The sequence below is a fragment of the Gekko japonicus genome, unplaced genomic scaffold (genome assembly GCF_001447785.1).
Source record: "Gekko japonicus isolate JY-2015 unplaced genomic scaffold, Gekko_japonicus_V1.1 scaffold139, whole genome shotgun sequence".
Classification (NCBI taxonomy): domain Eukaryota; kingdom Metazoa; phylum Chordata; class Lepidosauria; order Squamata; family Gekkonidae; genus Gekko; species Gekko japonicus.
This window is the reverse complement of record NW_015164186.1, coordinates 1,459,449-1,484,476: the sequence shown is the minus strand read 5'-3', so window position 1 is coordinate 1,484,476 and position 25,028 is coordinate 1,459,449.

The window sequence follows — 25,028 nt, the reverse complement described above, 5'->3', positions numbered from 1 at the left end:
GAGAACTCCAAGCCTCACCTGGAGGTTGGCAAGCCTAATCCACACATGGTTATGAGGTTCCACTATAACAGCGCTTCATGATGAAAATTTTCCTACATAGACAAGGCAACTCAGAGTGATAACGCTACAGTACAGTGATAGTCCAGTACCCACGGACGAGTAGATGCCCCCTTTCTGCAGGACACTGGCCTCAGACTCCGTCCTGCAAGTAGGTTTCTCATTATGAAAACACAAATGTCTTTTTGTTATGCCCAGTCAACCACCGGACAAGGGGTCTATGGGCAAAACCAGTCTGATGGGTCCATTCATAACAGCTGGGATGGCCAACTATCAGAGTCTGGCCTTAGGGCAGTTTGTCTCTCTAAACAACCAAGGGCTAGAGGGTTTGTTTTCTGGGGATGCTATGCAGAGGCTGTAATCCGGGGGGGGGGGGGGAATCCCAAAATTTCATGTGTTTTGTTAGAACTGACCAAAACACCCAGCGTGCAAGCTTTTTCGCTTTCTAACCATAATGCCCACAAAATTCTAAAAAAAAACCCCACGAGGGCTGGTAACTTCTTGATGTTTTGAAAGTTAAACAAAATGTCTGCAGATTCCCAGGCCCCCCCCCCCCCCCTCTCAAAAGTAATCCCTGTTCAGGAAATCTGAACAAATTCTCCAATGGCTCAGCTGCCCTAGAATACAGTCTCTTTCATGCTGGCTTTGAGCCTCAGATCTCAAGGTGATAAATGTGGAATAAACCCTCGACAGACTAGATGTTTTGCTGCCTGGAGCCATTTCGCGGCATACACTGGCAAGCACACACAAACGCTAAACGTGTTGCGGTACTTCACAGTATGGGCATCCCAGGATCTCTCCTTGGCAGAAACTGCAGTGTGTGAATATGGTGGCCGGGGGGGGGGGGGGGGAAGCTCTTTATTCCCGTCACTTTAGGGAAGATGGGGAGGACAGTGTAAAGGCTGAAACACAGCCCTCAGCTCACCTTCCGGTGTCCTTAGCCGACCCTGCCGTGCCTGCATTCGCTCCAGCCTGCTCTTTGCAAGCCTTACTGGTGCAAAGGCAGACCAGAGAGGCTGCCTCAGGGAGCAAGGAAGAGACCCTGGGAAATGTGCATGATCCGGACAGCCCCCAGCCCCTTTGCATTACTGCATTATCATCTGGCAACTGTCCCGGCTCTTTGCTGTAACATCCAGGAGGCGCCAGGTCAAACCTGCCCCCTTTCCCGGCTGCCGACACATAAGCAGTCCTACAAGAGCTTCATTACCGCTGCAGCAAATCTGGGTCCTGCCTTCTCTTGTGCTGTCTCACTGCAGTGCTTTAGCTGCCTGAACCAGAGCCCGTGCAATCACCTGGACACAGTCCCAAGAACATATACCACTTGGATATGGAAATATACACACGGACTTGTGCACACTCACACACCTACAGCCGTCTGCCAGCACAAACCCACCCACCCCAGTCCAGTTTTTGCCTTGGTTGCTCTCCCTCCTTCTGGCTGTTCTCACTGTTGCTTTTCCTTCTGCCGACCCAGAGACTTCTGCTCCACACTCGGTGCTTTATGCCTGCCTCATCAAGCCAAGGGCTGCAGTGCTTCGAAGTCCCAGATCTCAAGCACACACACAGCCAAAGCGGCCCCATTCTCCTCCACGGATATTTATGGATCTCTCTTCGGTATTTTGGCGACTCATCAGTTTTTGCCAGCATCCAAAAAAAAGGATGCTGCAGCTGGAGGAATCGGTAACCTATTTCTGCAGCTCAAAACAAGAACGGGGTGCGCTGGGCAGCAAAGCTCTTTGACCGGGTGGGAGGGGGGCTCCCATCTCCACTGGGGCTCCTGATTCTTTCACCGCACAGAACTTTGTTTTGCTTCCTCCCCTGCCTTGGATCAGCATCCAGCCATTAAGAGAAGACTGCACAGAAAACACTTGTTGAGCCAGCATTGCCCAGTAAGGTCCAACTACAGCTTACATTCTTCCCGGGTCAGTGTCTGGGTCAGGTCACAGATGTGTTCTGGGAGGTCCCTGGTTCCCAGGCACATGGGAGCCCAATCTGGAAGTGGCTTAGAAATTCCCACCACTCCCCATGCCATTTCTACAACTCCGAAATTGCCCCAGGGGACCCTAGCTGCTCATTTGGGGAAAGCGACATGTAGCTGTATCACTACATGTGTAGCCATCCCCGCCCCCCCCAGTGAAGCAAACAGTAGCTCCCCAGGGCCATTTCAGGTCGGGAGCATGGCAAAGGGAAAGTTCTAGGCATCTTCTGCCCAACTGCTATGACCCACATCCAGATCAGGCCCCCTACATACCTGGAAAGCACGGAATTCCCAAAAGGCGTCTGTGACTCAACTCAGGACATACCAAGACCAAAAAAGAAAATGTAATGTGTTACTAGGCCTTGGAGAGACTCAGGTTTAAATCTCGACTCAGATGCAAACCTTACCACACGACCTTGAGCCATTATTCTCCCCCTCAGGTTCTCCGACCTCACAGGGCTGTTGTAAGGATAAGTGGAAAAAGACCACACATTCCACCCCGAGTTCTTTGAAGTATTGGCTGGATTTGGACAAGCGTTGTCCCATGGCACTTAGTAATGCAGAGATATGAGCTCAAGGCCTGTCTCTACTACATCTTCTGTTTGCAAACACTGCTGCACCTGCCCGAGCCAGTTCTCTGATCCCTTCCCCAGCAGAACATCAGTGGCCTTTGTAGGTAGAAATCCCAGACTTAGGTCTCTCTGCCTGTCAATCCACCTCTTCCTTAGGCAGAGGGATTTTCTAATGCTTTGGGAGTTTGCCCGGCTGTGCCTTCTGGTTCAGCTAGATGTATGTTCTAAAATTAATCCCAGAACTGGACCGTGCAGCTCTCACCTCTACTAGGTCATTTCATTTCTAAAGGAAACCGGAACACACATGGTACATTTCCCCCATGGCTTCAGCATTCCCAGAAAGTTTATATCTCTGTTTCTGATGCATCCCAGTTCTTCCTCCTTGATGTCCCTGCCTACCCACTGCCACCCCACAGGCTTCCAGCTGCCCTATCCACTTACCTGCCTGGATTTCCATCCACCCCACCCCACCCCCGGCTCAGCTCCTGGCCAGCCCAGGGCCTTTGCCTCCAGACTGACTTTCTGCAACGGAACTACTCTAGGGTTGCCAGCTCTGGGTTGGGAAATACCTGGAGATGTTGGGGGTGGAGACTGAGAAGGGTGGGGATCAGGAAGGGGAGGGACCCCGGTGGGGTATAATGGCCACAGAGTCCACCCTCCAAAGCAGCCACTTTTTCCAGGGGAGCTGAGCTTGGTCATCTGGAGATCACCCATAATCAGCAGGAAATCTCCAGGAGCCACTTGGAGGTTGGCAACCCTAAAGTGCCCTAGCTCCCTACCCTGCTCTAGCCCCAGTCCTGCTGGGAGCCCAACTCCCCACGTGGGCCCCACACCACACACACTTAGGATCTCACCAAATGGAGGCTTGAGCCCAGGTGTGCCAACAGTACTACATTGTAGGGAGGCCAGACATTCATCCTACATACAAGAGATCCATGGCAGAGCCCTCTTTTTGAACATGGGCCTGTCACAGTCACATCTAAAGCAGGTCTCTGGAGAGGCTGCACACACATTTCCTAAGTAATTAAAGTTCTAAGGAAGCACATGGGAGGGGCTGACCTCACCCACGCCAAAATGTCAGTCCTACCAACAACCCCTGTAAGGTAGGCCAGCAATGCTACTCTTGCATTGTAGACTGAGCACAGCAATTGATTACTACCTGAAGTCTCACTCAGAGTTAAAGATTTAATTCGGGAACATATTGGACCCAGCAATTTCTCTAGCTCATTACCACTATGCTACACTAACCACGCGAACCTAAGGAGACTTGCATCCTTCTAAGCTAATTGATTTCAATTAACATAGAAAGGTGGACCTCTGCTTGGGACTGTCCTGTGACTCCCTTAAGCTATGGTCATCCTTCCATCATCTCCTTCTTCGTTCCCCATTGCAGTAAAATATCAGAGCCGCCTGCGTAGCACAGTGGTCAGGATTTCAGGCCAGGACTGGAAAGATCCAGGGTCAAATCCCCACTCAGTCCTGATTACGTTGGGCCAATCACTGTATCTCACCCTAACCTACCTTACAGTACTGTTACATGGCTAAAACGGGGGACGGGTGCTAACCTGAGCTCCTTGGAGAAATAACAAAATAAGAACCAATTAAGAAAGTACACTTCAACCAAACAGCATTGATCCAACTTGGAAGTCTATAGAACGTTCAATATATTCAATGTGGATTCAATATGAAGCCACTGCAGACCAAGTATCTGACCCCTGGTCCACCTTGCCTAGGAGAGCCCTGCTACCTGTTATCCTTGAAACTGGAGAGACCAAAGACTGAGGGATCTTCTGCATTTTGAGGGACCTTCTGCACTCAAAGTGTGCACTCTGCCACCAAGCCACAACCCCTTCCAGATAAGCAACTGAAGGGCAGAAAGGATATTTGCCCCCATAAATGGCTTGTCCACTGCCAGGAAACAAGCTTGCAGCCTGTGTGGAAACTGCTACGCCATCTGGTTCTTATTTCAGAAGATACTTCCTTTCACCAAGGCAGACCATTGGTCCATCAAGCTCAGCAATGCCTACACAGACAAGCAAAGATGCTAGGACTTTGGCAAAGCTCTCCTCTGCCATCCTTTATTCCTACTTAAGACCGCCGGGAGCCAGAGATTGAACCACACAGATCATTTGTCCTGTTTCGAGGGTATCATTACTGCTATGGGATTCATTACGCCTCTGTCTCAACACTCCTAGCAATAACTCTGACATCCTGTAATGCCCCCTCCCCCCTCTTGATAACTAACAATAAGCTGGTTAGCCCCTATTAGGATCATGAAAGTAGCAAAAACTATCCAGAAATGTGGTCTCTACAAATTCAAGGGACTTTTAAAATTAACCACCCACAAGCACACACAAAAGTAGAAAGTCCCTGGGACTGAATATGCTCCCGGAACACAGAATGTTGAGAGCAGCTGAGAGTCAGAAGGGGGACAAGAATTAGCTTTCTCAGGCCTCTTAAGATCCTTGAGCTATCAGCAGTAAACAAATCTGTTACAACTCACTTAAAGAATCTGGGAGGGGAGGACTTTCAAATTGTTCCCCACCCATAACTCAGAAGCCCCTCGCTTGTCCTACTCCGACACTGCACCAAGAAACAGAACCTCGCGTAGTGCTGAGTAGGTGGAAGGAACGAGGCTATGTGGAGAGGGTCTTCAGGGGTTCCCATTAATGTCCACGAGACAAAGTCAGAGGATACAGTTGAAAGGAGTCTCCAAAACTGCTTTTCTCTCCCAACGCTAGGATTTCCAGGGCACAATGGGACTTCAGCCCCTACCTGACTGGCATCCCCTTTTCTGCCGTTCACTCTTTTATAGAAAAATGATCCACCTGCAATTCATGATAGCCAACAGCCAGCCTCCATAGAAGGGATGCAATGCATAGGGAGCTGTTTTGCAGGTATGCACACACACTCACACCACGCAGACCCAGCATCCACATGCATGCCCCACCCCCATTGTGGCCCAGGGCTTTCTTTCCTAAATGCTAAGGAGCGGCATCCATTGCAGTGTGCATTTCACTCCTAAACGAAGCGCAGCTTGTTCCATCCAAGTCTGCTCCCTCTGTTTTGACTGACAGCTTGAAAGATAGATTGGAGGGAGAGGAGCGCGGGCAGGAGGGGTGTTTCTTAGACAGGGACATGGGGTGGGCCAGGCCGGTCTGCATTGCCGCTCTGCAGGCTGTTAAATTATTCAGGTGCCGACAGTCTCCTGCACACGGGCTGCCAGCCCGCCCAAGAGAAGGTGACTGAGCGGATTTTGGGAACCTTCATTAGGGAGCCAATACCTCCGACCACAGCAGGGAAGTGCTTTCTTTCAGCCGGGACTGGACCACTGGGACATCTCCCCACAGCATTGGAGGAGACGCACCTGCCTGGAGGCATCCCCCCCCCCGTCCTTTGTGCAGTCTGAAAGGAGCAACGCCAGAGGTGCTGCTTCCTTGGGCAGCCTTGAAGGACTGCTGCTGGTAGCCCTCTAAGGCTGCAAGAGGAACAGCCAGAGGCAGGCAGATGATGGCTTGAGCTCTGCCCTCCAGCAGTGCCCTCGCTCTCTCCAGAAGAGACAGAACTGGCTTGGTCTCCCTTTGCAAGCAGAGTGGGGCACCTGCATTCTAAACCCTTTTCCTCCTCTGTCTGCAGGGGGAGTAGAGCCACGCTGCAGAGAGGTGGTCCTCGTGTCAGAAGCCCAGCTTCCCCCTCCCCCATCATGCCAACACTGCACGCTGTTTGAAGCAATCCCTCTCCCCACTTGGAGAGATCACTGGATCGTCAGAGCTGCCGCTTCATTACATTTTTACCTACAGGAGCCAAAGTGGTGTCATTGATCAGAATTTTGGAGGAGGACCTAGGAGACCCTGGATCAAATCCTTGAAGCTTGCTGAGTGACCCTGGGCTGTCTATCAGGGTAGCTGCGAGGATCGAATGCAGAAGAGAAGCCACGCACATGGCTCTGAGCTTCGGGGAAGAAGGGCAGGATGAAAACAGATAAACTGACAAATTGATTAAAAGGCACATGATTAGTTGACTGATTTAAGTTAAAATGTTACTTATTTTGCTTGAAGAATACGCACCCTACTTTCTCCTGCCATCTGAAGTGGTTCAAAACACCCCGCAAGGACTGCACCAAAGATCAAAATCCCAAACAATTAAAACAATGATTAAAATTAGCAAGTCTGCTAAAACATTAAAAGCCACTGTGTAGTATCCAAACCTCAGTGCAGGGACCCTTCTTAAACACTGAAGAAAACATGAGATAGTTCACTTTTTAACAGACAAAAACCACAAAGGGTTTTAACTTTTTTCTGTCCTATTTTTATTTTATTGTAGGACACTTGAATTACGACAGCTCAAGCCACCGTGCTCTGAAGCATAGTCCCATGGATTAAAATTGGTCATTTCCAATTAATCAACGTAAGTTTTGATCGACCTACCAAGTAATGCTTTCAGTCCCACACAAACCCCACTGACTACAGAGCACAGAGGTTTCCACTGTGGACCAGCCAGGTGAGCCTAATGAAAATGAACAAAGGTAAATGGAAAGCAGCAAAGGGCAAAAACTGAAAAGGAAAAAACTGAGGTTGTTGAGCAAATCATCATTAGCCCTTCTTGCAAGCTCAGGACCATGGACAGATCCCTCCACTCTTGGAGGAAGCCAAGTCTCAAATCTAGACCTCCACCTAGGGATGCCAGAAAATGTTAACATTCAAAGGCCCAGCTCTTGGCAAGGCAGTAAACCTGTTTCTCAATTGCACTCAGGCTGACTGACATGAAAATGCTTCTCCGGAGACATACACATAAGTCCCATGCTCATAGAAAACTAGCATGCCAGGGAGTCATGTTACCTTCCTCCTAAAAATCTAGTTTTCTATATGCATGGTGGAATCTGATATTGAAGGAGTACTCTGTTGCATGATCCCCCCTCTCCAGTAGTCTGAAATGGTAAAGCCCAGACGGATTAACTACTCCAGAGAGAATTCTGTCAAAGACTTCTATCTCAAGCCTCTTTTCCACATAAAAAATAATGCATTGTGGAAAAGGAAGGTCACCTTTAATGCAGTCAGTATTTCACTCCCTGTTGCAACAACACACCAGAACCAAAACGGTCTCTAAAAACAAACAGATGCACCCTAAACTTGAAGCCTTCCAGGTTAAAATTGTCCCTTGCTGATTAATCAACTTAATCCAGCAGTTCTACTTGAGAATAAATCCATATTAATTTCAACAGACTAAACCACTCCAGATTGAGATATAGGTCAGGTATTTTAATATCTGCAGTCAGATCACATTCCGTATGTCAGCAGAAGTGTCAAGAACTCCAATCCATCATACTTTTCAGGCTGGAGAGCAGATAAAGCTGTTTTCAGGCTGTTCCTCTGTTTGTAAATGCTAATCTTAATCTGACCTGTGGCCAACCATTTGCAGAAAGCTCATCTCTTTGCCTTAGTCAGTGTTTATAGAAGCATAACCACATAGCTGGCCAACATGCTTCAATCTGCACCCGGCAGCCTGCGACCCAAGGCCCAACCAAGCAATGAGACTCTTTGGTATGATCCTTAGCACAATCACACGTTAGGCATCAGCCACCCGGCCAGACAGGTGGTTCAAACAGATTTGTTAGATTGCTGGAATAAGAAGACACAAGGGGGGGGGGTCTCATAGCCAATCTATGTCCACTGTGAGTGTGTATAAATGTCCTAACATAGTGCACACCTGTGCACGAAGATGTTATGTGTGGTAATGGCTGTATTTGCCATGCAGCATCCATGCATGTGCCAAGAATTTCCATTGCATGGACACTGCATTGCAACATAGAACTCTGGGACTTCATACCAGGACCATGGCACCATGTTGCAGGGTTCACTAGTCAAGACAGCAGCAAGTACATATGTCAGAGAGCGCACATAAGAGAGCATTTCCCAGCAACCATGCAGACGACCCAGCTAATCCTGGTATTTGTTCCCAGGCTACTTCTTAACCAGTATAACTGCAAACAAGTGAAGCTGACATACCTAACCAGTCCACCAGTCCATTTTCTCTGTCTCATCCACTCCAAGATTTCAGATGGAGCAACATCTCTCCCAAAAACTATGTAAGTGGCAGCAAATGAAAACAGGACCTTCTGTGTGGAAAACAGACAACCTGCAGACAGCCCAGACAGGCAAGGACGCATTCCCTTCTACAAAGGAAAGGTATTCTGCACATACTCAGAGACACTCAGACCCAGAAGATACAATCTGACAAACAGAAGTCTATCTACGGAGTTGCCGGGTCAGTTTTGGTACTGCACAACCCATACCTTACCAAAGACCACCTTCTACCCTACCAGCCCAATCTTTACTGAATTAATTTATCTGCCATGGCTCTCTTAGGGGACCCCTGGAAAGTGTGGCTACATCAGGCAAGCCTGACAAGGGTGGGGGAGGAATCCAGAATTGTGCAGCACTTTGTAAATCAAGACTGCCATGTATAAATAGCAGCACCACTTAAGGATGGATTTTCCTGCATCCAGTTCACTGCCAAAATAAGCATTTGGCTGACCGGTTTCCAGTTCCTTATTGCTAACTCAGTTCCAAGCAATGAAAAGAGATGCATGCCGACACCCGTTCCTAAATGACGTTCCCATGCTCTGTCAGGGAAAGTTTGCTTTAGAAGCACACTTGATTTGAGGGGACAGTACTTCACCACCACCACTTAAACTCAGCCAAGGCAGAGGTTTATAAAAATTGTTTCACTCCCAATCAGCACTGCGGAACTCAAAGAAAAAATGCACCTAAAAATCTTCTGCCCCCTAATGCCTCCAGTCACCTGTATTTCTGCCTATTCCCCCAGTTTGTCTACTTCTCAATCACTCTCTCTGTGCCCACTTGACAAGTTCAGATTGGCCTTGAACTTGGAACCAGAGAGACATCCAGCACAGATTGATCCACTACTGAGTTCTGGCCAAAAGCAAGACCATACAGTGTAACATACAGCTGACAAATCAAGAGAATTGCTGCAGCTACCATGGACAGCACTTCCCCAGCAGAGAAACTGACAGAGTATATAAGACATTTGACACAGCAGACTGGGTACCTAGGGTACATAATGGTTGAGTCATGAGTCAGCCAAGGTTCAGTGATAGCGAGGGCTCCTCAGGAGAAGAGGAGCCCCGTGTAGCCAGCTCTGAGTCAGCAGAAGCTGTCAAGCAGGAAGATGAGTGGCAGTCTTGTCAGAGTTCACAGCCAACAGCTGATGCAGAGCCACCAACACCCTCCAGCCCTGATTCAACAGATGAAACTCAGTTGGCTGTTTCCAGCCCTCCAGTATCACCCATATCCTTAGAGCACCACAGATGGAGGCTAAGAACAGAGCTACAGGAGAGACGGCAAAGTGCATGCCTCCTGGCCTGACGCCAGCTGCTTACCAATAACACAGATGAATAGTTGCAGGATTATTCCTGAACAGCTCGCTACAAGCATAACCCTTAAGTGTATGGCCATAAAAACCAGCCAAGAGAGGCTGTTAGGCATGGACGCAAAGTGTATGATAGACACTCAACCACCAACTCTGCCTTGCCTGACTTCGGGAACCCTGACCTTTGGACTGCCTGGCCTGTACCTGATACTCCAAGCCTGCTAGCCAGTACAGATTGAAACATATGTAGACTTGCCACTTTTCAACCACTGCAGTGCATTATGGGCCAACCTTTATGCTGTCAAGCAGTTAAGCACTTATTTTGCATGCAGAAGGTCCCAGGTTCAATCTAAGGAATCTCCAGTTAAAAGCACCTCAGTTGTCAGATGATAGGAAATTCCTGGACAGCTACTGCCAGTCAGAGTAAAGAAATGCTAAGCTGCAGGGACCAATCGTCTGAATCTGTACAAGGCAGCACCATACATTTACACACACACACACACACACGTACATTTTGCACAATGAATGTTTGTCTTTCTGTTCTACTCCATCTAACACCAACTTAGTAAACCCATGTATACCAGCAAGGGACTAAAACAGTCCAGCCAAAAACAAGATAGGGATTTAGTCTGGAGATTTCCCAGCATCCAGGAAAAACAGAACACGCTGATTTCTAAATGTAGAGGTGAGTCCAAGAACAGCCTGATTAATACTGAGCATACCCAGTGCCCTCTTAGAGCAATGTTGAGGGCAGTCGCACATCATTGAAAGAATCTGAAAGGAAAATTGACAGGGATGGGCTTTGCTTGAGCTTATAACAGCTTACATAATCACAGTGAGGGAGAGGCACACCTTCCCCACCCCAAATGTCCCCCTATATCAGAAGGAGATGGACTTGGGAGTGAAGTACTTCTTTGTTCATTTATCCCTGACCGTCAGCAGGTAGGGCAATCCTTTCCCAGGGCTAGACTGCCAAACTGTCTAGGAGTTTCACACTAGAAGGGAAGAAAAAAATCTCCCACGTGTTTACCCCCAACCAGCATCACTTATCGGAGATTTGAAGCTTTTTGGAATAGAGCCTGTGAAGTGGGGGAGCTGGGAGGGGTTATTTACAATGCGTTCTGAAGCAGTTTAAGTGATGCTGGTTTTAAGCGTTGTCAGTTTTAAATAATTATACGTTTTTGCCCCCCAGTATGATTAAAGCGAGAACAAGGAGCTGCTTGTTGACCAGAATATTTTATTGTAATGCTGTGATTGTCTCAACTTATTGAGAATGCACCCCAAAGGTTCACATTAAGAATGGAAGAGCAGGATATACATTATTTATAAATATATAAAAGCATCCTATATACAATGCTGGTGCCATACAATAAACCACAATCAAATTAAACTAACTAGCCCTGACCTGGATAGCCTAGGCAAGCTCGACCTCGTCAGATCTCGGAAGTTAAGCAGGACCAACCCTGGCAAGTACTTGGATGGGAGACCTCCAGAGAATACCAGGGCTGGGAGGGCCAGAGGCAGGCTATCAAGCCACTTCTCTGAATGTCCTCCGTGCCCCAAAAAGGAGTCACCAGAGGTCACCGTGACTTCCAGGCATGGGCACACAGACAAATGCCCCCCCCCAAGTAAACTAACTAAACAAACAAGTAACCCAAGTTCAAAACAATCAGCATGAGACTACTGGAGATTCCCAACGAACCGAACAGCATGTCTGGCCCAGCTCATTGTTCAGAGTGTCATAATGACCCTTCTTCCTGCATTGAAAGTGTCTCTTCAGAAATTGCTCTTCTGAGGATATTTGGGAAGGGCTTCTCTCGATGGGGAAGGGTCGCAGGTTCCAAAGCACAGCCAGGTCTTTCCTCCGAGTATTCTCATGCCACTTTCCCTTGTGCCAGTGAAGTGGGTCAGGAGAAAGGACAGAATCGGTTGCAAACATCACATTATATTTAATTGTGACTGCATGTTTTACCCTAAACTTACTCTTTAAAAAAAAATCCTTTGCTTAAAGGGAGCAGTGAACTCTGTAGTCAGAATAGTTTGTTGCTGTTAGTTCTAAGGGTGCTGTTTCATAGTGCAATTACAGAGAAACGAGCAATATTTTCCCCAGAGACAGAATGTGGCAAGGCCAGAATTTTCTTGTTGTATTCTTTTTAAAGAAGTGCAAAAATATCACACCAACTTAACTTCAAGGCCCAACACATTTACTCTGATTGCATGGCATGGACAGTGTTAGCAAATTACTCAGTTGCAAAAGAGAGAGAGAGAGAGAGAGAGAGAGAGAGAGAGAGAGAGAGAAAGAAACCCAATAAAATGGAGGCATTTTGCTGGCGATCACAAAAATGCTGCTGATTCATTGCAAAATTCTGTTTTCTCTGGTATTATCCTGACTCTTGGGACTTGCCTGGTGCCTTAATGGCTTCACTACCATTATTTTTAAGGCAATCAGATGGCCAAGCATGCCAGATGTCTCCCTGCAGCAAACCCAGGGGGGCTGCTGGCCCAAGGAAACTGATGGCCAGTCAAGTGTCAGACCCAGCTGCCATAGTGATGAGCAGACAGGAGGGAGAAGAGCACTGGGTGACTGCACTCGTGCTCATGACCAGCAGTGCAGGAAAGAATTATGCATAAGAAACATTGAGGGGGGAAATGATGACCACACTGGTGGGCAGGAAAGACGAAAAGGACCAAGGTTCAAGGCAGGGAGAGTTTATTTAGCTCCTATGGATCCCTATGCATTTCACTATGAGCTTCATCAGGGGATCTTCTACAGGGATTTTTCAGCTCCCACCCTGTCGAAGGTGGGAGCTGAAAAATCCCTGTAGAAGATCCCCTGACAAAGCTCATAATGAAATGCGTAGGAATCCATAGGAGCTAAATAAACTCTCCCTGCCTTGCACCTTGGTCCTTTTCGTCTTTCCTAAGAAATATTGAGACGTCTGTGAAGATGGGATCACAATTCAAGGACTGGTATGAGCAAGCATGCAGTAAGTTGAGGGCACCTGATATGAGAACACAAAAAAGCAGAAAGCATCTACACTGCAAGGTTGGTGGTGGTAGATATCCTGTGCCAGAGAAAGAACATGAGCTGCCCAAGAGTAGACTTGTACAGTTCTGGGCTATATCGCTGCAGGTGGAGGTCATGCTTTCTTTTGCTGTTTGTTTTTTTTTTAAGGTGGCCCCTTTCAAAATAAACTGCAGCTTTCTTCATGTAGTACAGAAGCATATCAAGGAGAAGGCTGTGCTAAAAACACAGCTGAGAGCCAGACTAGGATCTGGGAGACCAAGGTTCGAATCCCCACTCTGCCTTGGAAGCTCGCTGGGTGACCTTGGGACAGTCACCCCCTCAGTGTAACCTACCTCACAGGGTTGTTATCCTTGAGAAGATAAAATGGAACTGAGGAGAACCATTTAAGTTGCTTTGGGTCCCCATTTTGGGGGAAAGTGGGGTATAAATGAAGCAAATAAATAACAAACACACTCATGCACAATATATAAGGTTCATTTCCCTTACACGGGAGAAGTATTCAAAACTAATCTTGCCCCTGCAATCAAAAGCCCAGGATGATAGCCTCTAGGGCAGCTTCCACTGCTAAGGAAGGATGTAAACTTTTGAGCTTCGCAATTCTCAAAGGGAAGATCCACTGCAAACAAGCTGAGGCAGCTGGATACTATGCAAGGCAGAGGTGGTCTATCACAGCAAGCAGAAATGCCTTGATGCTTATACCAATGAGGAAGCCCCAGCCGGATGATTTGATAGGGATTCACATGTGGCCTCATTGGGCCTGATGCTGTGCAGGAGGTCTTGGGGCTGCTCTGGTTGGTCCCTCTGCAGCTCGCTCCTCCAGCCAGGGCGGAGTGGTGGCCCACTGCCTGAATCCTTGCCAGACACTCCTCATTATTCATATTCAGACTGGGAGGGGCCCTTTCCATTTCAAGCAATGTGTACCTGCACATTCCACTTATGCTCCTTCAGAACTTTTGGTAATGACCTCTTAAGGTGCCTTCAATGCGCTAAATCAACCAGAACATGGAGAAAATAATGTTGAGGAGCCACAAGGCCCAGAAAATGGCTCAGCATAATGCGGACCACATACACACAGCCTGTGTATGAACGTGCAACTGCCATGACCTTTTCTCTAGGCCTATAGGGAAAGGGACCTGCAGTGACTTTTAAGGAGTTCATGGGAGGGGAAGCCAAGAGTGTACCCAAACAGGAAGCTTCAGCTTGGGTTCCATTCCATTTGCAATGAGTCAAGTAGAGCATTGGTCCATTTAATCAGGTGCTGTGCACGGGGCTTGAACTAGCAGCCCTCCACGTCTGAGGACACCCCCAAGGCTACTGGCTGGCAAAGGGAACTGCAAACCATTCAAATTAACCAATGGGATTTTCTGCCACAAGCCCAATGAACGTTAGTTTCAATGGTAAAGTGGAGAAATGCATGGTGGTGGTAGGGTCTTATCAAGGCATGGCTGTTCTCTCTGTCAACTAAATGGCACCTCCAAGTTCAAAGACAGCCTGCCTTTGGCTGCAAGTGGATAGGCCTGTTGCCTATGGGGGGTTTCTGGAAGTGCATTGTTGGCCACTGCTGGAAACAGGATGCTGGACTAGATGGATCCTTGGTCAGATCCACCAAAGCAATTCTAACATAATGATGCTCTTGTGGATACAAATGCCACAGGTTATATAGAGGGCGCCACTCCTTGTTTCCCAGCCAACCACCTGCCTGCTGTCCCAGGAGCTTAGCAGCTCTCCATCCATCAGAGCTGGACCTTGCTGGCACTCAGACCTGGGCTCCTGAGACATTCAGCCTCAACCCACCAGCCCAACCAGCACTGAAACTAGAATAAAATAACAGGACAGAGCCAAGACCTCTCCACTGCAACTTCCCACACCATGGTAGAGCATCTTGCAGGATACTTTGCCAAAGAGAATGCACTGCCAAAGGCTGATCTCAGTTTATGCCTCCCCGTACACCATGGAGCCAGCCAAAAATAACTGTTTCAGAAATACCTCTTGGTCCAAAAAATTTATTCGGCACAAAGCAGCCGCCAGTTCACCAAGCTCCGCGCCACTTTCACGATACCCCCAAAACAACGAACTTGTCTTCTCCATTTACCAGCCTCTACAATCGGTATGTCAGTAGCTAGAAGCTCAACCCCACGGGAATGTTTGCTAGTCCCTCAAAATGCCTTAAAACCACAACATGAACTTTAATCTTACACAAATGGAGGCACAACTTAGTGCACTGCCTCTGGCTGGGTTGCAACCCCAAAGAGTCACTGACCTAGTCTGAAGTTAAACAAGAACACAGGATTTGGCACTAGGCATTGGATGCCAATTACCCTTCTGCATTTTCAGCTGTTGAGCACAGTTCCGAATGCTGCAGGCTCAAGGGGACAGGTGGCTGGAATAGGTGGGCTTCCCCTTCGAATGCCTTATGCCTTTTTGCACGGTTGCACCAATGTGACCCAAGATATTGCTAGCACACAAAACCACCAACTGCCCTAACTGTACAGGGATGCCTCTGTAGCCATTCATGGCACAGCCTCCTTCTCTACTTGCAACCCACAAAAAACATCTCTGCCAATCAGAATCTCTGACCAAAGCCGAGTCTCCATTAACAAGCCTGGTTTTGTGCAGGCCGCTTTCCTGGGGGAGGTTTGTAGGTACCCCAGTGCACTGGAAACTTATACTGTCTTCTGGGTAATCTCCATTTACTTAAAAAGGTAAAGGTAAAGGTTCCCTTGCTCGAAAGCCAGTCAATTCCGACTAGGGTTGCGGTGCTCATCTCTGTTTCAAAGCTGAAGAGCCAGCGCTGTCCAAAGACGTTTCCATGGTCATGTGGCTGGCATGACTAAACACCAAGGCACACGGAACGCTGTTACCTTCCCACTGAAGTGGTACCTATTTATCTACTTGCAATTTCTTGCTTTCGAACTGCTAGGTTGGCAGGAGCTGGAACTAGAGACGGGAGCTCACTCCATCATGCGGCACACTCGGGTCTCGAACTGCTGAACTACCGACCTTCCACAGCCTGCAGTTCAGCGTCTTAACCACTTGAACCACCTCAAGTCAAGTCAAGAAACCAGACCATACTAGCCTTTAGAGCAGTGTTTTAGAGCCTCAGAGGCGCTTCTGCGGGAGGACAGCTTAGAAATCTAATAAATAAATAAAATTGCAAAAATGCAGTTTTCCTCTCTCCTTCCCTGGCAGCATTCCAGCACCAAGCAGCTGACGTCCCCCCATCTTGCCACTGACAGGTATGTCCAATAGCTACTAGCCACAAACAGTTATAAGCCATCAGCACCCACTGAGGAAGGCATTTTAATCTATTGTAAAGGGGACTAAAAACTCTTTAACAGAGCAAGACTAGAGAAAGCAGAGTCATCTCCCTTGCCTGCCATCACAATACACTGTGAGCCATAGGCAGGGATTTGCCATTGTGACTTGGTCATATGGCACCAAGCATACCGTTAGGCACTTCATAAATCATCACCAACGGCCAAGAAACTGCAGTCGAGCCATGTGCTGATTTACGTACTTGCCTAGGTATTCTCAGAAACTGGTGCCAGAACCGTCAGAAACTCCACACTGGGACAGTGTCCGTTCAGCTACAATAAATCAACATTCCTCAGTAAACAAAAGCTGGATTCTGTTAGCTGTGTAAATTATGCAAATTAAGCATTCTTGCATACATTGGTTTTCTTTCCCTTTTTTTTTTTTAACCATCCTGCATCTATTAATCAGAGGGGGACTATGCTGAGGACACTTCAAAAGCATACTCTTCGTTCTGGAATTTCACATAGCTATGTTCATAGGCTCACAAGCCTATCTTCTTCACCTTAAGGGCTAGAATCTTGCTTAAAAAAAAAAAAGGAACACTGCAAAATGCATGTCGCCCTCAACATCACCAGCAGAAATTTTATAGCAGGAGCATAAGGATATGCAGAAGTGGGTATTATCCCTTGCAGGACTAATCCACTCCAACAACTATTAGAGATAAAGAGATGGAACTGTCAAAGAGACTGCACTCTTAGAACAGCCTTCTGGATACAGAACTAAAACAAAAAGTCATCTACAACTTTGGGTTTTTCTCTAAGGCCATAAGGACTAGAAACATGATTCGCATTAAAACACACACACACACACTCCTCCCAAATGGCGTTGGATCACTGAGCTAGTAAATAATACAGCATCAGACCAATGCAAGAGTTATGCACTTTGGCAGTACAGACTAGCTTATTTTATTTCAAAAAAGGAATAGCAACCATTCGGATTTCTCAAACAGCATTCAACCAGATTCAAGACCTGTCAAGTTTGATAGACAAATGAGGGGCAGGAATGAAGAACCCTTGCAAGAAATTGCAAGTAGATAAATAGGTACCACTTCAGTGGGAAGGTAACAGCGTTCCTTGTGCCTTGGTGTTTAGTCATGCCGGCCACATGACCACGGAAACGTCTTCGGACAGCGCTGGCTCTGCGGCTTGGAAACGGAGATGAGCACCGCAACCCTAGAGTTGGATTCGACTGGCTTTCGAGCAAGGGAACCTTTACCTTACAGATGGAACACTCTGTCTGGGGCAGTGATGCTCTGTATTCTTGGTGCTTGGGGGGCAACAGTGGGAGGGTTTCTGGAGTTCTGCCCCACTGGTGGACCTCCTGATGGCACCTGGGCTTTGGCCACTGTGTGACACAGAGAGTTGGACAAGATGGTCTGATTCAACATAGCTTCTCTTATGTTCTTGTGGCACATAAGTTTTTTCTAAATCAAATCAAGCCTGAATTCTCCTCAGAAGCTAAAACGCCTGAACTGAGGCTATTGTACTTTGGTCACATTATGAGAAGACAAGAGTCACTGGAAAAGACAATAATGCCATGAAAAGTTGAAGGCAGAAGAAAAAGAGGAAGACCCAACCTGAGATGGACTGACTCAATCAAAGAGACCACGGCCCCCAGTCTGCAAGATCTGAGCAAGGCTGTTAGGGATTGGATGTTTTGGAGGTCATTAATTCATAGGGTGACCATAAGTTGGAAGCAACTTGACAGCCCTTCACACACATACCCCTTTATCTTCCTAACCACTGCTGAGGTCCTTGCCTCAGGCAGAGTCAGGGACAAACCCTTGGGGCTAACTTGGCCCTGTCTCCCTGAACTGAAAATGGATTCTAGAACCTTTGTTCACAATGCCCTTCCTAATCCTGTTTCTCGGGAGGGAAGGGTATTTCTTTCCAGGGTGGAGGAATACTTTGCATCAGTCCTAGACTGCAGCCCAGTTATTTTGCCCCTCAGAACTCTGCATGCCCTGCCTGTCGGTCTGTCTCTGGGTCACACCAGAGCATGACCAAAACTGGCTGTTATAGGCAGGCCCTGGTCTGTTTGTCAGCATCTGCCTATCAGTAGAGTCCCATTGAAAAGCCTGCGGGCACCTTGAGTTGGGGCAAAACCCCACATTTCAGCAAAACATAACCATCTGAAACTGGAGTTCTGTGCAGCAGAGGCCAGCTCCCTCTGGAGGAAGGTAAGGGGCTGCTCATGCAACTCAGTCCCCCTCCCCAAGCTGTTTTGCAGCTCAAGTCGGAGCTCAGTCAAACTTATCAATCGTAGCCAGTTTGGTGTAGTGGTTAAGTGCGTGGACTCTAATCTGGGAGAGCCGGGTTTGATTCCCCGCTCCTTCACTTGCACCTGCTGGATGACCTTGGGCAAGCCATAGTTCTGGCACAGCTGTTCTTGAAAAAGAGCAGTTTCTGTCAGAGCTCTCTCAGCCCCACCTACCTCACAGGGTGTCTGTTGTGGGGAGGGGGAGGGGAAGGAGTTTGTAAGCCGATCTGAGACTCCTTTGGGTAGTGAAGGGCGGGATATAAATCCAATCTCTTCTTCTTCTATTGAATGCATGGCACCTTCTAGGTGGAAAGAGTCTTACAAGTACATTACACTGAAGAGCAGCACCTGGAGGCAAACCTCTGCTGTTAACGCCCATTTTAGAGATAAGGGAAAGGAGCCTGTCAATGAGGTGATCAGTGCCATTCAGAGAACCTACGGCTGAGCCAGGTTGGGGGCTGCCCAGACCACGGCCACTCACTCACCATTCAGCCCCATGTCCTGAGAAAAAGTGCTCTGCATTCCCCTCCCCCCCGTGATGCAAAGGCACTTGGGAGATGCAGCTTCTCCCCTCCAAGGGTTCCAGTGGTGGAAGAAGTCACTCAAGCAAGACTTCACCCTGCTATGAAGCCTTTTTCAGGACAGGAGGCTCAATGCAGTGTAACATAGCTGCTAACATAGGAGTGTAACATAGGAGCCAGTTTGGTTAGGAGTGTGGACTCTAATAGGAGAGGACCGGGTTTGAGTCCCCACTCCTCGTGCAGCTGCTGGTGTGACCTTGGGTCAGCCACAAGTTCTCTCAGAGCTGTTCTCTCAAGAGCAGTTCTCAAGGAGCTCTCTCAGCCCCCTCAGACACCTCACAGGGTGTCTGTTGTAGGGAAGGGAAAGGAGATTGTAAGCTGCTCTGAGACTCCTTCAGGTAGTGAAGGGCGGGGTATAAATCCAATCTCCTCCTCCGAGACTGTGGTAGGAACTGGCAAGCAACCAGGCTAAATCTCAGCTCTGCCCTGCCTTCCCACGGTGGCCATAGGCAAGCCATTCCCTCTAAGCCTCAGTTCCACATCTGCAATACGGAGATAATATTGATTTACTTTAAAAGACTGTTGTAACACAACAGCTCGTGTGAAGAGCCTTGAACGTTCTAAAGCAGTACACATAGACAGGTGGCGGCGGCGAGGGCCATCAAGTTGCAGCCAACTTATGGGTTTCAAGGCAAGGGACATTCAGAGGTGGTTTGTCATTGCCTGCCTCTGTGTCTTGCCCCTGGACTTCCTTGGTGGTCTCCCATCCAAATACTGACCAGGATCAGCTGTGCTTAGGTTCCAAGATCTGATGAGAGCAGGCGGGCCTAGCCCATCCAGGTCAGGGCTGCATATGGATTCCTTACCATTACTTCTAGTAAAGGCCTATCATTACCTACAGAGGGCATGTATATTGCAATGATTTGTAAAGAATTCATTTATTGCCTACAGTTACACTCCCATCTCTTTGGCCTGGCAAACCCACAAGGAGAATAGCATTCTGATGGTTTTCTGCTCACTTGCTCCCAGCATACAGAAACCAGAACGAAAACAGGAAGGGTGACTGAAATGGCTGCACCCTGTTTGAGAATCCTATATCAGAAATGTCCAGTGGAAATGACTGCCCATTCACACCACCATCGACTTCTTGGGTGATTCTGGTCTGGCGAAGGTTCCAAGCTCACAAACCCTTAGAGTCATTGTGGGTTGAACCCAAGGCAGCTAAGTGTAATCAGAACACATAGTAGCACATTCAGATGACCAATGAAACACATTTTTTTTAAAAAAAACCCAGTCATGTGAAGCAGTTCTTAATTTAAAAAAAAAAAGGAAGACAGATCATAAAATGTATCTGACCTAAGAAACCCCTGCTGGAGCAGATCTAAAGTCCATTTAATTCACCATCCTGTTTCCAACAGACCCCAGCTAGATGCTTCTGATAAGCCGAGGAGGAGAAGATGAAGACAATAGCTCTCTTATTTGTTCCCCAACAACAGATACTCAGAGGTATACCACCTCTGAACACAGAGGCGTTCTTTGCTATTGTGGCTAATAACCAGGGATCGTTTTGTAGAAAAAGAGCTAGGGGAACTCATTAGCATAACTCATTAGCATATGCCACACCCCTGACATCACCGGAAGTGTGTCATAAGGCCACACACCCGCCCCCAACGGTCCCGGCCGCCGCTGCCGGCCTTGCAGCTCCACTGCCGAGCCCCATGAGGGGCCCGGCGGTGGACCTGCAAGGCTGGCGGGAGTGCAAGGAAGCCCCGCCAAGGCCCTCCCTGGCCCCAGGCAGGCAGGGATGGAGAGAGGCAGGGAGGAAGCAACTTACCCTCCCTCTTCTCCTGCCTCCTCCTGGCTGAATGAGGTCCGGAAGCGGGGTGGCCGGAAGCAGGGGAGGCTTCGTCATGTGCCCCGCCCCCCCATACCTCACCCGGGGGAACTGCGATCCCCCGCAATCCCCCCCGAAATGACCTCTGCTAATAACTACTGTTGACCACTCTGTCATCCATGAATTTGCCTAATCCTTTTGAAAGCCATGTAAGCCATTGGCACATACTCGTGGCCAAGTTTTCCTTATCTTAATTCTGCTTTGTGCGAAGTACTTTATTTTGTCATGAACACATGAAGCTCCCTTATACAGATTCAGACCACTGGTCTACCACAATCAGTGTTGTCTGCTCTGACCGGCGGCAGCTCTCCAGGTCTTCAACATCACTTACTAGATTATCCTTTTTCAACAGGAGATGCCAGAGATTGAACCTGGGACCCTGTGCATGCAAAGCAGATGTTCTACCATTGAGCCATGGCCTCCAACCCAATCTACTGCCACTCAGTGTCACTGGGTGGCCCCAAATTATTGTGAAAATTAACTCCATCCAGTCATAGTTTATACACTGCTAGACTGTCCCTGTTTGGCGGTGGTCCTTTGGTGTCTGCTTTGGTCTCACTGCACATAAAATATTGCATAGCTGAGATATTATAGTGTGGCTTTATCATCTCCTTCCTGTCTCAAGACCCACGGAACAAAGGAATAACATTTTAATACTACCAGATTCAGCAGGTAGATTTTTAGGAAAATCAAGCAGCAGCGTTCACAGCAAGAAGGACCACAGTTCACAGGGACTCAAAGTAGTTAGAGATTCATAAAGTTCTCTGCAGCATCCTACTACATGTACATATGAAGCTGCCTTTTACTGAATTAGACCACTGTCTGCTCAGACTGGCGGCTGGTCTCCATGGTCTCAGGCTGAGATCTTTCACATCACTGACTACCTGGTCCTTTTAACTGGAGATGCCAGGGATTGAACCTGCAACCTTCTGCATGACAATCCAAGACAAGCAGATGATCTACCACTAAGCCACAATCCCCTCCCCAAATTGATAGGTTTTAGATAAGACAAGTTCCCACAGGGATTTCAACATCTTGCTTGGGACACTCATGGGATAGGGTGGGGTATAAATCGAATAATAATAGTAATAATGATAATAATAGTATTGAATTCCTACATTTGTGATTGCAAACAGGGACCTGCCTTATCCTACTCTGTAACGCACCATGGACATTGATGGTACTGTAATTAACTAATCAACAGTTGCCTGTAGGTACATCACATGCACAATGCACAACAGTATGGATCTGGGTTTCTCTGGCTTTGCACTATTCTCATATTATATTTGGTATTTTAGAGGCTTATGTGAGCTTCTGGCTTAAGTCAATCTCAGGGCAGGCAAACCGCATGTAATACAAAGACAGGGACATGAATCTACACATTACATCAAAATGTACCCAGGAAGCTGACTTGTGTACTCTAAACCATGATATACACGCCTGGCCGGAAATGTGGGAAATTATGCACCATCTTCCTCTGCAGTGCAACCCTTTTGAATAAAGCTACCAAGTTTATTGGTACCATCAAGCAATCTCTGTCTGCCTTTCCCATAAGGAGAGGACCCTGCGGCTATAATTCAGGCGGCCTGAAGGACTCCCTTGGCTGCAGAGAGAAACCCACCCTTATCCTTTTTGAACATGATGATCTAACCCAGATGTGTCACATCTGCAGGCTAGATCCGATTACAGGGAAGGTCTAGAAATCCTTGCTGCAGAGGGGGGGGGGAGATTCTGTCCCACACACTGAAACCACCTGGCCCTTGGATCAGCTAAAACACCAAAAATGTCAGGACTGCTTTCCATGTGCACACACATCAGCTGGTTTCTCATTACGAAGGGATCCGTTAAAAAGTACTGTGCTGTGCAGTAGAACTTTAGTACCATCAGTGGTATTTGATCTGTGACTTATGATTCACCACCTGATCATGTGAACAAGATCTCAGCATGGCTTTGAGGTTCTGGTCATTCTCGATTCCAAAGATGGGGATCTAATGGGACAAAAATAAACTAATCTGTCTATCCATGCAAGTAGACTCTAACCAACGATTCATAATGCAACCCCCCCAAAAAAATCACTAGCCCACAGACCTTTTTTAAAGCCTATAGACATTTGTGACATATCACTACCTGCAAAGGTTAAAAATATGCTTCCCTGATCTCCTGGTCAGGATTTAGATTCTCCGCAGGTGACAGAATAGGTACTTGCTGCTTTTTACAGATACCCTTCCTCCCCAAAGTCCCGTCACAACCTAGGATATTTTGACTTAGAAGTACTTCAGGTAAACTTCTGTTCAGCCTTAGACAGCCTCCCCAAGAAAATCAAAACCATCAGATCAAATTTACAAGGTGAAGTAAAGTAATGTTTTTTATTGGGACAAACCAATATTCACAATACAGCATGCAGGCTTTCATATCACACATAATTCTTCCTTTTGTTGAGTATTTAAGAAAAGAAGGGGGTGGTGGAGTGGGACACTTTAAGACTAAAACAAGCCTTCCGCAGACAAGGCTTTGACTACAAGCCCGTATGGATTGTTTGTATTTCTCTTCTTCTCCCACCAACGTCCAGCCCGAGGAAGAGTTCCGTGGAACTCAAAATCTCTCACACTGACAGAACCAGAGAATTTCAAACGGCAACATAGCCACAAATTAACACATACCTATTAATTTGCAAAAAGCACTGGGGTATTCTCTAGTACATGCCTTGTGGAAATGAATGAAAGGCACACAGAAAAACCTCTGTGCTCTTGCACCAGTCACATTCCTCCTAATAAGCCCGGCGCATCAGGCTTTCTTCGTCACGCTGTACTGAATGGCACCTCAAATCTGCTGCCCAAGGCTTCATTTTGCCTGGTATGCAAAACCATTTCTGCAGACTGCATTATGAACATTACACTTCATTTCTTCTCCCTAGGAAAGAGACTCCACAACTTGCCTTGGCTGAAAAGGTTTTAGAGAATAACAGCAGTGCATGTGAAGGTGGGGGGAGAACCCGCAAAGCCATTTCAGACTGATTTACTGGAGATACCTGGCATACAACAGCTCCAGGAAAACCTCTCAAGAAACCCACACACAGACATCTGCCACAGCCCCCATGCACCCACAGGAGCAAAAGAGCATCTGAACAAAAACTGGAGAAATCTATAATATAGTTAGATGGAACCTCCATGTTCCGATGCAATATATCCCAGAGTACCAGCTACCAGTGATGAGTGACACAGGATGGCTTGCACTTTTGTCCCCTTCTTGCCAGCCCCCCCCCCCCAAGGCACCTGCATGGCCATAAAAGGAACGAGGCAGGCTGCTGAAACTGCTGGTCTACCCTGTCCAGGACTTTTCTTATATTCTTAACTGGCAGAAAGGCAACAAACAAAACACTCCTCCAGCCTCACAAGCAGGCCTCAGCTAGGAGCTCTACCTAAGAAGAGCCACAGCTGAAGGTACCACCAAGGGGCTTCTGCGCTGCCGGCTGTCCGGGGGGGGGGGCCTCTCCTGCCTGCCCCCAAGGGCCAACTTTCCGGGGAAGGGCCCTGATCCCTTGAGGTCCCCTCCAAGGCCACATCTGAAAAACCACCAGGCTGCGTCCGGACAGGCTGCCCTTTAGCGGACTCAGTCCTTGGGGACTGGACTCTGCCACTGGCCAACACACACCCTCTAAGAAGGGCACCAGAGCAATAGACGGAGGAGGGAGGGAGCGAGAGGGAGGGAGCAGAGTCCCGGCCCGGGGTTGTCGTCCTCCACCTCCCCGCTTGCCCCTCGAACTCCGTGCCTGGGAGTCAGGCGGCCCAGCCCAGTGAATCCCGCGCGGGGACTCCGGCCTTCCGCAAGCAACTCGCCGTGCGGCTTAGGGAGTGCAATGAGCCGACGTCTCCCAGAGGGGGCGGCCCCGACGCCCGAGAGCAGCGCCAGGCCAAACAAACTTGCCAAGGCGCCGCCGCCGCCGCCGGTTGAGGGAGGGGGGCGCCGGAGCCCGCCAAAGCCAGAGCGCACCCGCGCCTCCCCGTGGATGCCCCCC